Below are 13,848 nucleotides of genomic sequence, written 5' to 3'. Positions count from 1 at the left end.
GCCGCGCGAGTTGTGTTGGGAGTCTCCCGATACTCCCATGTTACACCTTTGCTCCACGAGCTGCATTGGCTGCCGGTTGCCCTCCGGGTGAGATTCAAGGTGTTGGTAATGACTTACAAAGCCCTACATGGCATGGGTCCGGATTACCTACGGCAACACCTGCGGCCGGCGTCAACTTCCCTCCGTCCAGTGCTTGCCTCATACTTAACTGATGGTCCACTATGACACCTGTATATCTCTCACAATTATTGCTGTCAAGCTAGATACCACCTTTTCTGTACCTATGCATTTGGTTTTTCCTGCCTAAGTACAGGACCTTACTTTTCTCACCATTGAACCACATCTTGTTAGATAGATTATATTTTATTGCCTATTGCTGTATACATGAGCAATGATCTCAACTTATAAATGTAATTGCAAGGAACTCAAAATAATTAAAATAAGGTTTAAAAACAAGTCATAAACCATAAATTGTGACAGCCAGTTTACTTACTTAAAAAAATATCAGTGGTGGGCCATGCAGTCCTTGGCAGGAAGGGTTAGAGAATGCTTTTCCAGAAGTTTTGTTAAACATGACTGAAGCATGTTGAGAAGATGGTGCATATAACCAGCACAATGTACATTTTCAGGTTACAGTCCTGGCAAAACTGTCTACAAGCCAGCTGGCTGAATTAGTCATAACTTTGGAAGCCTGGAATGATGGGAACCTTCTGATGGAGATCATGAGCCACTTGGACACCATAGCAGATCTAGCCAAATTCCTTGACCAGCTGAATAAGTTTGCTGCGGTACATGAATTTTCTTTAAGGGGTTTGGAAAAGAGGGAGAACAAAAGGCTTGGGAAAATAGGAACAAAACAATTTTCTGCCAGCTGCTGCTGTTCAAATAGTTAACACAAACAAAGACAGAACCCAAAGGAGATGTGCCCACTTTAAAACATTTCGTATTTATTTGTTAAATTTATTTGCTGTCTGTCTCACCCTGGGGCTACTCTAGGTGACTTACAACAATAAAAACGGAGAAATGAAAAGAAGTGTAAACATAACAGTAGCAAAGCAATGGAACAATAGAATAAACAAGAAAAATTAAATATGAGAATACAGCAATATGAGAATAAAGATGAGTGGATGGAGGAAGCAAGGAGCAAGTGGGCTTTGCTATTAATCTAGTAGCCAGTGTGATACTCCCCTACTGGGTTCCCAGGCAACCGTCAAAGCCACCTCTATTCTAAATATTCTATTTATAGTAAATTTCTTATATTTATTTATAGAATATTATATTCTAAAATTAATATTCTATAAGTATTCTAATTTAAAGAATATTCTGTAAATGTTAAATATTCATGTTCAGTTTTTCTATTCAAAATACTTGCATGTATAAAGATTATTCTTTAGGAAATATATAATTTATATAGCACAAGAAAAAAAACTGATTTCAATACAGCAATCCTAAACTGAAGAGGACTCAGTGTTGTCAACATTTGGCAGACAACAGTATTTGCTAAAAAGAAAAAAGCATCCTCCCCCCAAATAATATTTTGCAGCCATGACAGAGGATTCCTTATCTAAAAGTAATGTAAAGCTTACTGTTTGAAGAAGAGGGTGTCAGAAATGAGGGCAGAGAGGGAGTTAACCTTTTTACTAAATTGGGGAGGGGTGTCTCTTGACAGATGGAATTGCAGAGTAGTGACAATTCTGATTTGATTCTCGGCATCGCATTGCGAAAATTAGCTGTCAACTTCGCAAAGTTCAAACCCAGGGATTTCACCTACTGGTTCCAATCTGCATTCCAAAATGTGCTGCATGCTGTGAACAGAAGCCAGATGGTCACCCTCCCACTCAGGATATCTTGTGACTCCTACCAACAAATGTGAGTATTCCTCCCATGCATTACAGCTGTTTCCCTCCTACTAAAAAAACACCTTGGCGCCATTACTATGGCAAGCAAATGCTGTTCCTGGCCACTGAAAGATGCAGTCCCACAAATGGCCAAGGAGACAGGCAGATATTATTCTGTCTGATGTGCTCAACTGATTGGGAGGAAGTCTGAGAAATTTAAGTATCTGCCCAATCTTTAGAGGGATCCATCCATTAAAAGTATATATTTCACTCACTGGGTTCACAAAGCAGGCTGACCTGATGATCAAATTAAACTATTTTCCGGGCTTACTTTAGGAACCAAGTAACCAAATAAACTGAATTCACAGACTCATGCTAAGACACAACCTTTTCCCCTGAAACTAGTCAAGAAAAAACCCACACTTAACACATTGTGCAAATGCAGCTTTGAGCTTTTTAGATGACCTAGTTAGTAGAATATATTGGAAAACATGTTGGAATAATCAGTCATTGATTCTTTGCCATAGAGAAGATGTTGCAAAGATGTTGCCTTTTAAAAATTGTGTAGCCATAGCTGTCCTCAACTGACTTAGAAAAGTTAAGCAAGTTCGGGATGGAAAACCATCAGGAAGATCAGACCTGCAAATTAGACTGAGAAGCTGAATAACTGCCCCAGAAAAAGGCAAACCAAACCATTTCTACACTTTTGCCAGACAGGCTCCCTAGATGCATCCATGAAGTTATTAGAGGTTGAGCTGTTAGAGAAGGCCCATTTGTACCCAGGAAACAGGCTCAGGACTGATTAGTACTTGGGTGAGAGACTTTCAAAGAATCTCAGGGTTGTGGGCTAGACTGAGGGAAAGCAACAGCAATGCTCTTCAATCTTGCTGCCATAGAACTGCTTGGAGATGTGTCCATAAAGTTAGAGTTCAAGCCTGAGTTGGCAGAGTATTTGCCTTTCTTTACCTGGTCAAATGATTATGTCTCCTAGACTGAAGGGTTTTGACAACATCTATTCCAACATCCCAGCTGAAAATGCTGCAAACATTTTTGGATTCATCAAAGCATTTTTGATGTCAAAAGTCAAATCAGGTAACTATACCTTAAAGAGATTCAACTCTAGCCTTTACTGTGTAAGCATGCAAAACAGACTGCGTTACGTGGCTAAATAAATCCTAATCATTAATCATGAATGTTAATTCATCCAGGAGGTAAGATACCTAAAACAGTACTTGGGGAAAAAAAACAGAAACAACCATGAAAAATGTTGCTGTAAAAAAGGGAGACAGAATTTTAGGCTGCATCAAGAGAAATTCAGTTTCCAAATCCAGTGAAATGGATAGTTGTGGTAGGAAGGCAGAGACAGATGGAGTTGTCAGAGAGGACCTCCTCAACTAAAAAAGTCTCCCATTCATGGGGTAAAAATTACAGCCCAGAAAGATCCATATCATTGGGTGAGCATGGGACTGAAAAGAAAAGATACTGTTTATGTTCAACTTGACTTAAAACCATTAAAAGGAATCAAAACCTGGGTTTCATTCCCTTTTTGGATTGCATGTGCCGTATTTAAAGACAGAAAAAAATGGCAAGGGATCAGCTCTTTCTTAACTTTCACACCCTTGGTAAAAGTCAGCAGGTTTTAGATATTAATGCTGCTTTCTCCCATTTTGATGGCTTCCAGATACACTGAATTAAAATCTCCATGATTCCCAGCCTTTTCAAAAGAGTCAGTGGTTGAAAATGATTCTCTACTGAATCTAGCAAACATCCAAGTGAGGAAGGTGCTTGTTCTGAGGTTTGCTAGAAATGTATGTGGTGTTTGAAATTCAGATTGCCTATAAAATGAAAGTTTTAAAATAAGTACTGGAGATGAGTTTAAATCATTTGGTGAACTACTATGGAAAAAATTACTCTGGACACGATTCCTAAAAACAACATAGTAAAATAGCTTCCGTCTCTTGGTCACACTAGATTTCCAAAGAAAATAGCTAGTGTAACTGAGATGGTTAAGCTATTTGAGGAGACTTGAGTTCACTAGTCCAGCCACTGTCTCTCAGCACAAACTAACACACAAAATATTTGTAGCAGGGGAAAAATAAAAAAACTGGAGGAAGTGCTCTGAATGTCACCTTGAGTGCCATAGGAAAAACAGGATAATAACTAGGTACATGCTAATTATTGCAAATTCAGAACAGTTTCCAAAATGCTAGGACTGGCTATGAACTCAAAATGCTTCAAATTTTGCATACCAAAACCAGTAATACATGTGCTACTTTTATCCTCTGGGGGCACCTTTCTTTCACATGGGAAGCCAGCAAACTAATCCATGTTCTACTTCCTTATGATTTAGCGACTAAGTTGCAACTCATTAAACTAGAAGCCATGGCTTAAAAGCTACAGTGACTGGTTTCATAAAACTTCCCAGGCCATGAACAAGAATTCAGCTACAGAGACCTTCCTTCTGATCCAAGCTGAAGACTCTCTGGGGAAAGTTAGCCCTGTTATTGTCTCCTCCAAGTATGACCTGATTCTCTCGCCTGAGACAAAGGAAGCAATATGGCAGGAGACGTCTCCTTAGCCCAGCACAACTAGTAGGGCCATCATTGTTGGAAGCAAGTTTTTAGACAATTTAGCAGGAGACAATTGATATTCTCTGTCTCTCAAGGCTTGGCCTGTGGACACCCTATCCAGAGCTTTCGGGACTGGCTACAAATCAACCTTGGGAACTTCAGCCGATATGCTGAATATCATGATTTGCTGAGCTGGAACCTGTATTTTGATGGAGTGAGTAGACATAATTTAAAATGGTCACAGCTAACCTTGTTGCAAAACTTACTCTACACAAAGAAAAAAGGAGGACCATGTAAGTCTTGCAGGCTGCTAAGTTATTAGGAATTCTCCTTCTTCCCCTTATTATCATCTCCACGCTGCTCAAAACCAATGGGTAAAAGCTTTACCCAGACAGAAATCCAAACTTGGAATAAGGAAGAATTTCTTGATAATAAGCAGTGGTGCAACAATTGCACCTCCTAAAAGTACTGATGTTTTCAAGCAATTCATGATCATTTGCTCTGTGTCCTTTTCCTCCCCTTCTAGATGGCTGTCTTAGAATATTTGTCTCCATCACAACTTGCATCATTCACTCTGGAATCTGGAGTCATCATCAACAAAGAGCACATGTGCCAGATCCTTGCAAAATTGCAGAACAAACCATTGGCAGACATTTATGAATATTTGGATCAATTCAACACAGTGGCCCAGAAGGTATTTGAACAATGCAGGTAACCCTCAGGTTATGACGGCAGTTGGAACAGGTATTTCCATTACTAAGGAATGAAGTCATAAAGCATCACATTGTGGGACTACAATCCTGCAGGATCATGTGGGTCATTATGCAGGAAGAGGTAGAAGTCACAGAAAAGCAGGATGATGGTGTATGGGTGCCACAGGGGCTAAGGGGTACCACAAGCAAGTGCTATGGAGCATGAGTATTGAAAAAATGGGAGCAGAAAGCTGGTGGGGAACATGAGAAATTGCCATCACATGATGGTTGGATGCTGCAATGTCATAATTACAAACAGAGCACCAAGATCACCCAGAGATACTGCAACAGCTAGAACTCCAATGATCACACAAGATCTTCTTTTCCCCAGCCCAAACCAACTTTCTCATTTCCTGCTGTTCTTAGTTCTTCCTCAAGCACTTAGAATTATTTCAGCTTTTCAAATGCCTGAACTGAGCAAGAGAAGCAGAACTTGATAAGCAATCAGTTATTTACATCAAGTTTTAAACAAATCCCAATAGTTAAATGGTGGTTCTATTTTCTCTTTTTAAATGCACAGCTTGGAATGACATCCCTGAAAGATGAAGGCACACAAAAGCAAATGCTTGTGCAGTTTCTCGAGGGAGCTGAGGGCACATTCTCAACATTTGCTCCTGAAAACTGGACCCACTTGCTGTCAACAAGACTGGGCCTCCTTTTGCCAAGCATCAGTGAAAAGGAATCTCAAGGGATCTTGTCTTATGTTTCTAGTTGTGACAGCTTCAGAGCTGTGTGAGTATAAAGCAAAAGGCAAAAAAAGATGACAAACCACTTTGGAGATATTTGGAGGGGGATCAGAAAAGTTAAGGACCACACCATCAAAGTATCTGTATCAAAGTACTGAGATAGACCAATTGGCCCGAAGACCCCCGTTCTCTAGTGAACAGGAATGGGGCAGACATTTCCTGTAATTTGAGGTTTTGTGCTAGTTATTATAAAATTTGCATCATTTGTGCAATGACATCACATAATGTCATTATGGCTTATACCTAAGTAGACTGCTGTCATAATTATTTTACAGCTTCTTTGATCACTGCTTTGTTTTTATAAGCTTCTATGTTACATTTCTTGAGCCACTGTAAAACATCCTCAGTACCAAGTGGATATTTGTGACACCATATTTCTTGTTGCTATTGTCCAGGGTATCCTCTCTCGGCCAGGTTTATCCTTCCATTCCACTGGCCAATCGAAAAGGCATTTACGATACTTTATTTGCTTTCCTCAACACCCAGCACAAAATCACAGGTAATTGCCATCATATGAATTTTGCAGTTCTGCAGTGATAATTACAAGGAAGAGATAAGAGATACAGCCAACCAATCAGCAGGGCCTATGTTCGTTCTACTGATGCAAGCAGGCACCAATGCTCTTTATGCAATACTCCTATAAGAAGGAATGGCAAACTATTTCAATAGTGTTGCCAAGAATACTGTTTGGATATGTCCATGAAGTCATGAAGAGTTGATTCTGCTTAATGGAAACTTTATTGTTTTATAGAAAAAAACCTCCATGTTTGGTTTGCACATGATATCAAGAATGTCAGGATTGATTATTATTCCTCCTAATAAACTTAATAGAGAGCCAACCTAAAAAAAATGATGTTCCAGGTGGATATCTACTTAGAATTTATTTTTCTGTCCTTTGACATGACAGGATCTGCATGTTCTTCTCACACCAAGAGTACAGAGTCCTGGCTGCAAGACCACCTTGGGCCATTTGTTAGACAAGCTCCTTATGAAGATTTGACCAAGCTGCTGGCCAGCTTCAGTGCGGTACTATAGCTGGATTGCATGATCTGAAATATTTCACTCCCTTTCCCAGCCTTCATCCTATCACCTCACATAGTTTTTTGTTATGTGCTTCTAACCATGTTTTGCTGCTCATTTGCTGTTCTGCTACAGGCAGTTGTATTGCGAATATAATTCCTTGTTAAGACACTTATTGGTCTGTTTAAGCGAATTTAGTCACATTTAACGGCCCTTTCCAGACAGTGAACTCATAAAGCACCTGGTTCATCTGAAATACCTTTATTTTGCATGTAGAAGGTGGTTACAGCAGTGAAGGTGTGGTCAGGTGAATCTGGACGGAGCTTTAAGGTCGAAAGACAGTAACAGGATTACTGTCTGCATGGCTTGTGTTCAAATGTTACAATGGAGGATGGAACACAAGGGAGGAAGGAGAAGGAGGAAGTCCAACCCAGAAGGGGTGGATCCTAGTGCAGCATCATGAGCAGGATAGGAAATACATCACAAAGGGGGAAGGTACTGGCAGACCCAATTAGCATATTACAATTTCCCAAGAACAGCCACGTGGTGGCAGCACATTTGCACATTGATCCTTAATTTAGGATAACAGAATAACAGAGTTGGAAGGGATCTGTTTAATCCCCTGCTCAAGCAGGAAACCTTATACCATTTCAGACAAATGGTTGTCCAATCTCTTCTTTAAAACCTCCAGCGTTGGAGCACTCAAAACTTCTGGAGGCAAGTCATTCCACTGATTAATTGTTCTGTCAGGAAATTTCTTCTACGTTGGTTCTGATAGAACAAATACACCAAAAAATAATGATGATAATAACATTTGAATAGAAGCTTCCTTTCACTTCTATTCTTAGATATCATAGAACAGGTACACCACGGAATAGTAAAAACTTTGAAGAAAGTCTATAACAAAAATTGTCCCTAAAACATGCTTACAATGCCAGGGGTTTTCACTCCCTCAACAACTGGGTAAGCTCAAACAATGGATAGTCTCCAGAATTTGATTCACAAAAATGCCAGGAAAAAGGGCAAAACGTATTGCCCTTTTTCTCCACTCCCCACCCCCTTGGAATGCTCATCCTGGTGCTGGGATAATTAACAAGAAGGCAATTCATGTTCCTATGGACTCTCTTTGGAAAGGAACGCATTGCAAGTAAGAGGAATTTGTGAGCACTGGCGATTTGCCTGGTGCACTTGAAACCCTTTCATCAGCTTCAGGGCTGAGTTTGTGAACTTGCACTAGCACTTCTTATTAGAAAAGTGCTCTGCTGTGAAAAGCAGCTCAAGGTGGAAAAGCTTGTTTATGAGGGATGAAAAAAATGCATCAGGCACAGGACACCACAGGTATCTGTGAGTGGATCAAAATCTGCAAGATGGTGGTCATTTTGTTATGACTGAAGATCTAGTCCTTTTCTATGAAAAAATAATGTGGAAAGGGAATGTGTCTTAAATCACAACCTAACACCTGCCATCTTCTATATTTTTTACCCTCCTTTTGTACATTCTTGCTTTCAAAAGTTTTGCATTCTTTCTGACAAATCCATTCTTTTTTTAAAAAAATAAATTTATTATTTCACATAATTAGTTCACATAATGTAATATACATACATATGCAGTAGCAATTAGATATCATATTTAAATGAAAGGGGGCAAAGGACTACATTGCCCATGCCAAAATTATTCCACCTGCAAGGCAGACTTAGGCACAGAATGGGTTTCCAATTTCACCTAAATTCTACCTGGCTCTTCTGATGACCTCATAACACTTGTGATGTCACTTGCCTCCCTTGCTCAAGCTACAGATAGCCATGGTGTGGCTGGTCATCTGCATTTGGACTCTGACCTTTGAGAAGCTTCCTTTCACTTCTATCCATTTTAGTCCTCCAAGAAAGGACACAGAGCCCTTTCTGGCCTTCTGCAGCAAGAGGCTTTGAGCTGAAAAAAGAAACTGCAACCTGTCTATGGAGATTCTCAGTCATCCAGGTCATGGTTGTCCCAAAGGTGCAACTGGACTTTCTTGGTTTTATTTGCTTCTCATCCAAGAAGCTTCTTCAGCTCTGACTGGATGGTGGGGAATGGAAGGATTTATATTCCTTGCAGACAGTGGTCATTTGTATTCTTTTAGAGAGTCATAAACATTATTTTAGAGAGCCAACGAACACCTTTTGAATTGTGTTGGAGTATGAAAGTATTTCCAGAAAACATTGCAGACTACAGGAGCCATTTGCCCTTCAATTTAAGATTCAGACAACACAGATTCATTCCCAGCAGCCCGCGTCTGTCTTCAACACTGAAGGGACACAGGGCAAAAAACATCCTGCAGCCAAGAAGGCTCCACATATTTGCACTACTCAGGTGATCCTGAGGACAAAGATAAACCTCCAAATGGCCTCAATGACTCTCTACAAAATACAAATGACCAAATCTTTCCATTCCCCATCATCCACTCAGAGCTGAAGAAGCTTCTTGGATGAGAAGCTAAACTTCTTCAAAGAAAAACAAGAAAGTCCAGTTGCCTCCTAAAAAAGCACTTTTGGGGAAACTGTAATGTATAGAATCGTCAATCTGTCAGACCTCCATACGTTCTACAACAGGGGCCTGAGATGTCTTTCTCTAGGCTTAGTTTCTCTATGATTAGATTGGGACAAAACAGATCAAGCTCTAGGACTTTGGCTCACTTTGGCAAAGTAAAGAAGGAATATTCATGCTTGTTTGTTGTTCTCAAAAGTCAAAACCAAAGACAGAAAGGCTGGCACACATCTTGGTTGGTTTTAGCCCACCAAAACTAAGTGATATTCAAGTCTGATGACAGCCTTTTAGGGAACGTGAAAAAAACCCCAATTGTTACTCCAAGCACTAGGTCTTGAAGCTTCTTCTTCACTAGATTTGCAGGAGAACATGAGAATTAACAAGACTGATCTGATGCAGCAGATGGCAAACTATCTCACTGTCATATCTCAAGTCACAAGCACATATTTAATCATACTTGAGAAATGTTAGTATGTTCTTTCTATTAGAATGTTCTCTCTAACCAAAGAATGAGCCTGATATTTTTTAAAAAAAGAAAATTAACAGATTGAAACTCTATTTAGAAAGGTAATTTTTAGATCCAGAAGTGAGCTTTTCACTTCTGATTGTCTTTTTCCTGAGCCATGATGGAGGGATTAGGTTTAAAAAAAACCCAAAAAACTCAGTCTTATCTTTAAATGCAAGTTGGGTACATGTGCACAACATAATCTTCAGAAAGGAATAAGATGCAACATCACATTCAAAAAAATGAAGGCATCAATAGTAGAGTAATAAAAGAAATTTCCCCACAAAAAACTATATTTGTTTATCATGTATTTATCATATATTTACAGTTTGAAATCAAAGATAATCTCACCTCTATCCAACTTGCTCACGTCTTTTTTGGCTCTAACATCCTGCATAATCCTGATATGGTCCGTGCACTTCTGATGCCTTTAGAGAACAGGTCTCTGGAAGAGACCACCGCTTTTGTGACAGAGTTTGTCCTCACTGCATCACAGGTAAGTTGTCTTTAATCAACTTTGTCATCAAACCATATTGCCTGCAGGGATTCAGTACTGCAGCCTTTAGACCCCTTATCATCATTGTTGCTTTTCTTTGCACTCTTTGCAATGATTCCCCTATGCAACTTTCTAAGTAGACGTAGAAATGCTACTTAGGGCCAAGCAACTTAAACCTCAGGCCAGAGAAGTTTCATTTCATGTGGTCCCCAGTCTGATTTCAGAAGTCATTTGCAAAGGATCAATCCAGATGCAGAAGAATTGATACACCCCCGCCCCCAACAAGTTGTTGCAGGTAAAAAAGAAGAGAAGATATTGGAAGAGAGAGAAAATAATTAGGTACAAAAAAGGAACCTGAAAGAGAGTGAATAGAGGGCTTCACTGCCTTTTGCCTTTGATTAGTCTGCTCCTTGCTTCAGTTCCACCCATTTGCAGGAGAGAGAATCCATCCAAGATTAATTCCAAGTACAATTAGATCTTGAAAAGATTTAGGGACACATGAAGCATCTGGAATTCCTTCTGGCTTATTTTAATTAATGGAATAAATTCAATAATTGTTTTGGTCCAATGCATAGGATCAAAAACAGCTCCCAAAGGCTAGTAGGATCTTTGAAGCAATGCACTTAGCTGGGCCTTGTCTTTTCAGCAACCTCAATTGAGAGATTTGGATTGCAAGAGTGGAGCCAAGGGCCTGGAGTGCCCTTGCTTAGCAAGAAAAAGCAAAATGGCCGTTGGGTTCTTCCCAAAGCTGCATTTATTTTATTTTCTTCTTCCCTGCCACTTAGGTTTACAATCTCTTGATTTGATTAACTGTGGTCCCATGGTCTGTATTTCTCTGCCATTTTGGTTTGAATTATTAATTAGAGGATCTGTGGGGGTGTCAAAGAAATCAAGATGGCCATAATTCCCTCCTTCCCCTGGTTTTTTTGGGGGGGCGGGGACTGGTTAATATGAATTGTCTATTTGTGTTTCTACTTATCAGAAGGGAGTGATGTTCCTGGAAAACACAGATGTGAGGTTTTTGATGCTTGAAGCCTTTTTCTACAAGATGCAAGATTTGCTCCCCAGTGCCTCTGTCTCCCAGTACAAAGATTGGTTCCAGAATAAGCTGATTCTGTGGTTGCCCAGTATGAATGCCACCACCCTTGCAATGATCCCCAAAACTATCCCTTGTGGCACTTTCAAAGCTATGTGAGTAATTTGCTTATTGATAGATTTATCAGGGCTTCAAATGAGACTAAGGGAAATAAGCAAGTTGAACAGCTGCCTGTGTTTATTTTTATTGTCATTCATGCAGTGTCTTTTTTTTCCAAATCCAGTGGAGTCAAGTCTGGTGAATTTGTTTGGTTCTTTTTCTGTTTTTAATGCTTTTATTTTGTTTAACATTCTAGTTCTCCAGAGTAATGAATTTGGAATGGGCAACCATAAACAAACAATAAATTTTGTAAGCCATCCAGAGTCATACCCTGTGGAACAGTTTGCCTCCAGAAATCATGGGCACTCCATCACTGGAGATTTGTAAGAAGAGGCTAGACAGTCACTTGTTTGAGATGGTAGACCAGCCAGGTGTTTCAACCAAAATCCATGCAGTTCATCCACACCTCGTCTGACCAATTCTTGGTCTTCCTTGTCTTTTTCTCCACTATTTCTGTTGTTATTACAAGTTCTTTTATTTCAGCTTCTTTTTTATTCTTATCCACATCTTTTAATCAACCTGTGTTCTTGTTGTATTTCTTTGGGTTGCCCATATCTGTACCCAGAACTGTACTCTTTCTTCCTTGTCAGGTGTTAGCTGATTTGCTTCTGTCTCTGATGGATTTGTAGTGTTGAAAGAAAAGTCTTCAGCAGGGTCCAGTCCAAACCCGGAATAAACAAAATGGAGACTGCTTTAGAAAGAACATTGTAGCTTATTGAAGAGCAGAATCACAACAGCATGTGGCTCTGGAGCAGTTGACCACATGTTGCTGGGAGTGGTGGGTTTTTATATTTCCTTGGGCTTTTGTGTTTGGAGTTGTTCCTATGGCATGAAGGTTGACCTGAGGTTCAGTGTGGCCTTCTGGTATTCTAATGGTGGTGGGTTAATCCTATTATGTCCTAAAGGTCATGTCCTGCTTCCCTGGGGCTATGGCCGATGGCTATGTCCTGTGTTGGATAGCTTAGGGGTTGCTGGTTCTAGGGATCTTTGTCTTTCTAATCACATTAGCTCTAAACTTCCTGGCTCCACTCTTTCTGAAAGGATTATCAAATCTGCATTTCTACAGACCTGGCCTCTGCTTGGGGCAGAAAGACTGGGGGGGGTGATTTCTGCCTTTTAAGATCTTTTTCATCATTCCTTTGGGGAAATATAATATTCTGCCTTTTTAATATTCCCCAAAATATTTCTTTCTCTGGGGGGCGTTGTTGTTTTCCTACAGTAGAAATGTTTCCGATTGGATTGAAATTGGAGATTCTGCCTATTATTTGCAAATCCATCTTCATATCTGCTGATCTTAGATATAGTTGTTATTTGCTGCTTCCTTGATGTTCCTTGTTTCTAAGTAGTATTTCTTGATTAGATATTATTTGATCTTCATGTTCTTCAGCTTCTTTTGTCCCAAAAGTGATTTTCAAAAGGCAACTGGACTTTGGGTTTTTTCCTTGAAAACATTTCACTTCTTATCCAAGAAGCTTCTTCAGTTCATAGACATCCAGCTTCTTCTCTTTCATCAGTCCTGGCTTGCTTGCATCTGATTTCAGCTTGCTGATCTTATTTTCCAGGCTGATCTTCCACTTTGTTGAAACACCATTTGGCTTTTTTTCTTCTTTGTTGATTTTGTGTCCCAGCCCTTCAGTTATAACTGCAGGAGTGATGTGCGTTAGTTGCTTTGTTTCTTACAGAGAGCTGGAGCTTATATTACAGTATTGGCATCTTTTGATCCTTTTGTGAGCTGTTTCTTGGAAACAAGCTTCAATGCAGGCAATCTTATTCTGTTATTTTTGCGCTGTTCAAGATGCTCAGTTATTCTTTCAGTTCTTTGACTTCTTTAGTTAGAGAGCTTTGTTCTTTCCGAGCAAAGAAGAGAGTGTCTGGTGTCTGAAAACAATTCTATAGCTGTACTGGCTTTCTCTACAACCAACTCTCCCTTTGCTCTGCACAGTCTGAATTACTTCTGGCAAGTACTTCTTTGCCCTGGGTAGACCTTGGCAGTTCTTCCAATTCGGCTTCTGGAAATACTTTGTTTCATATTGGAAATCATTATTTGCTAGTCTCTGTTATTTATGATTCTGGATGTTGTTCTTTCCAGAACTGGTGCATTTGTTTCAAATATTATCTTCTTCTTGGACTTGATATGTAATAACAGATCATTATTTCTTTGTTTTCAATCTCTGAATATTTGCAACGGAGAAACAGCTTTCCT

Source organism: Vipera ursinii (genome assembly GCF_947247035.1).
Source record: "Vipera ursinii genome assembly, chromosome: 13".
NCBI classification, from domain to species: Eukaryota; Metazoa; Chordata; class Lepidosauria; order Squamata; family Viperidae; genus Vipera; species Vipera ursinii.
Note: the sequence above shows the minus strand (reverse complement) of the source record.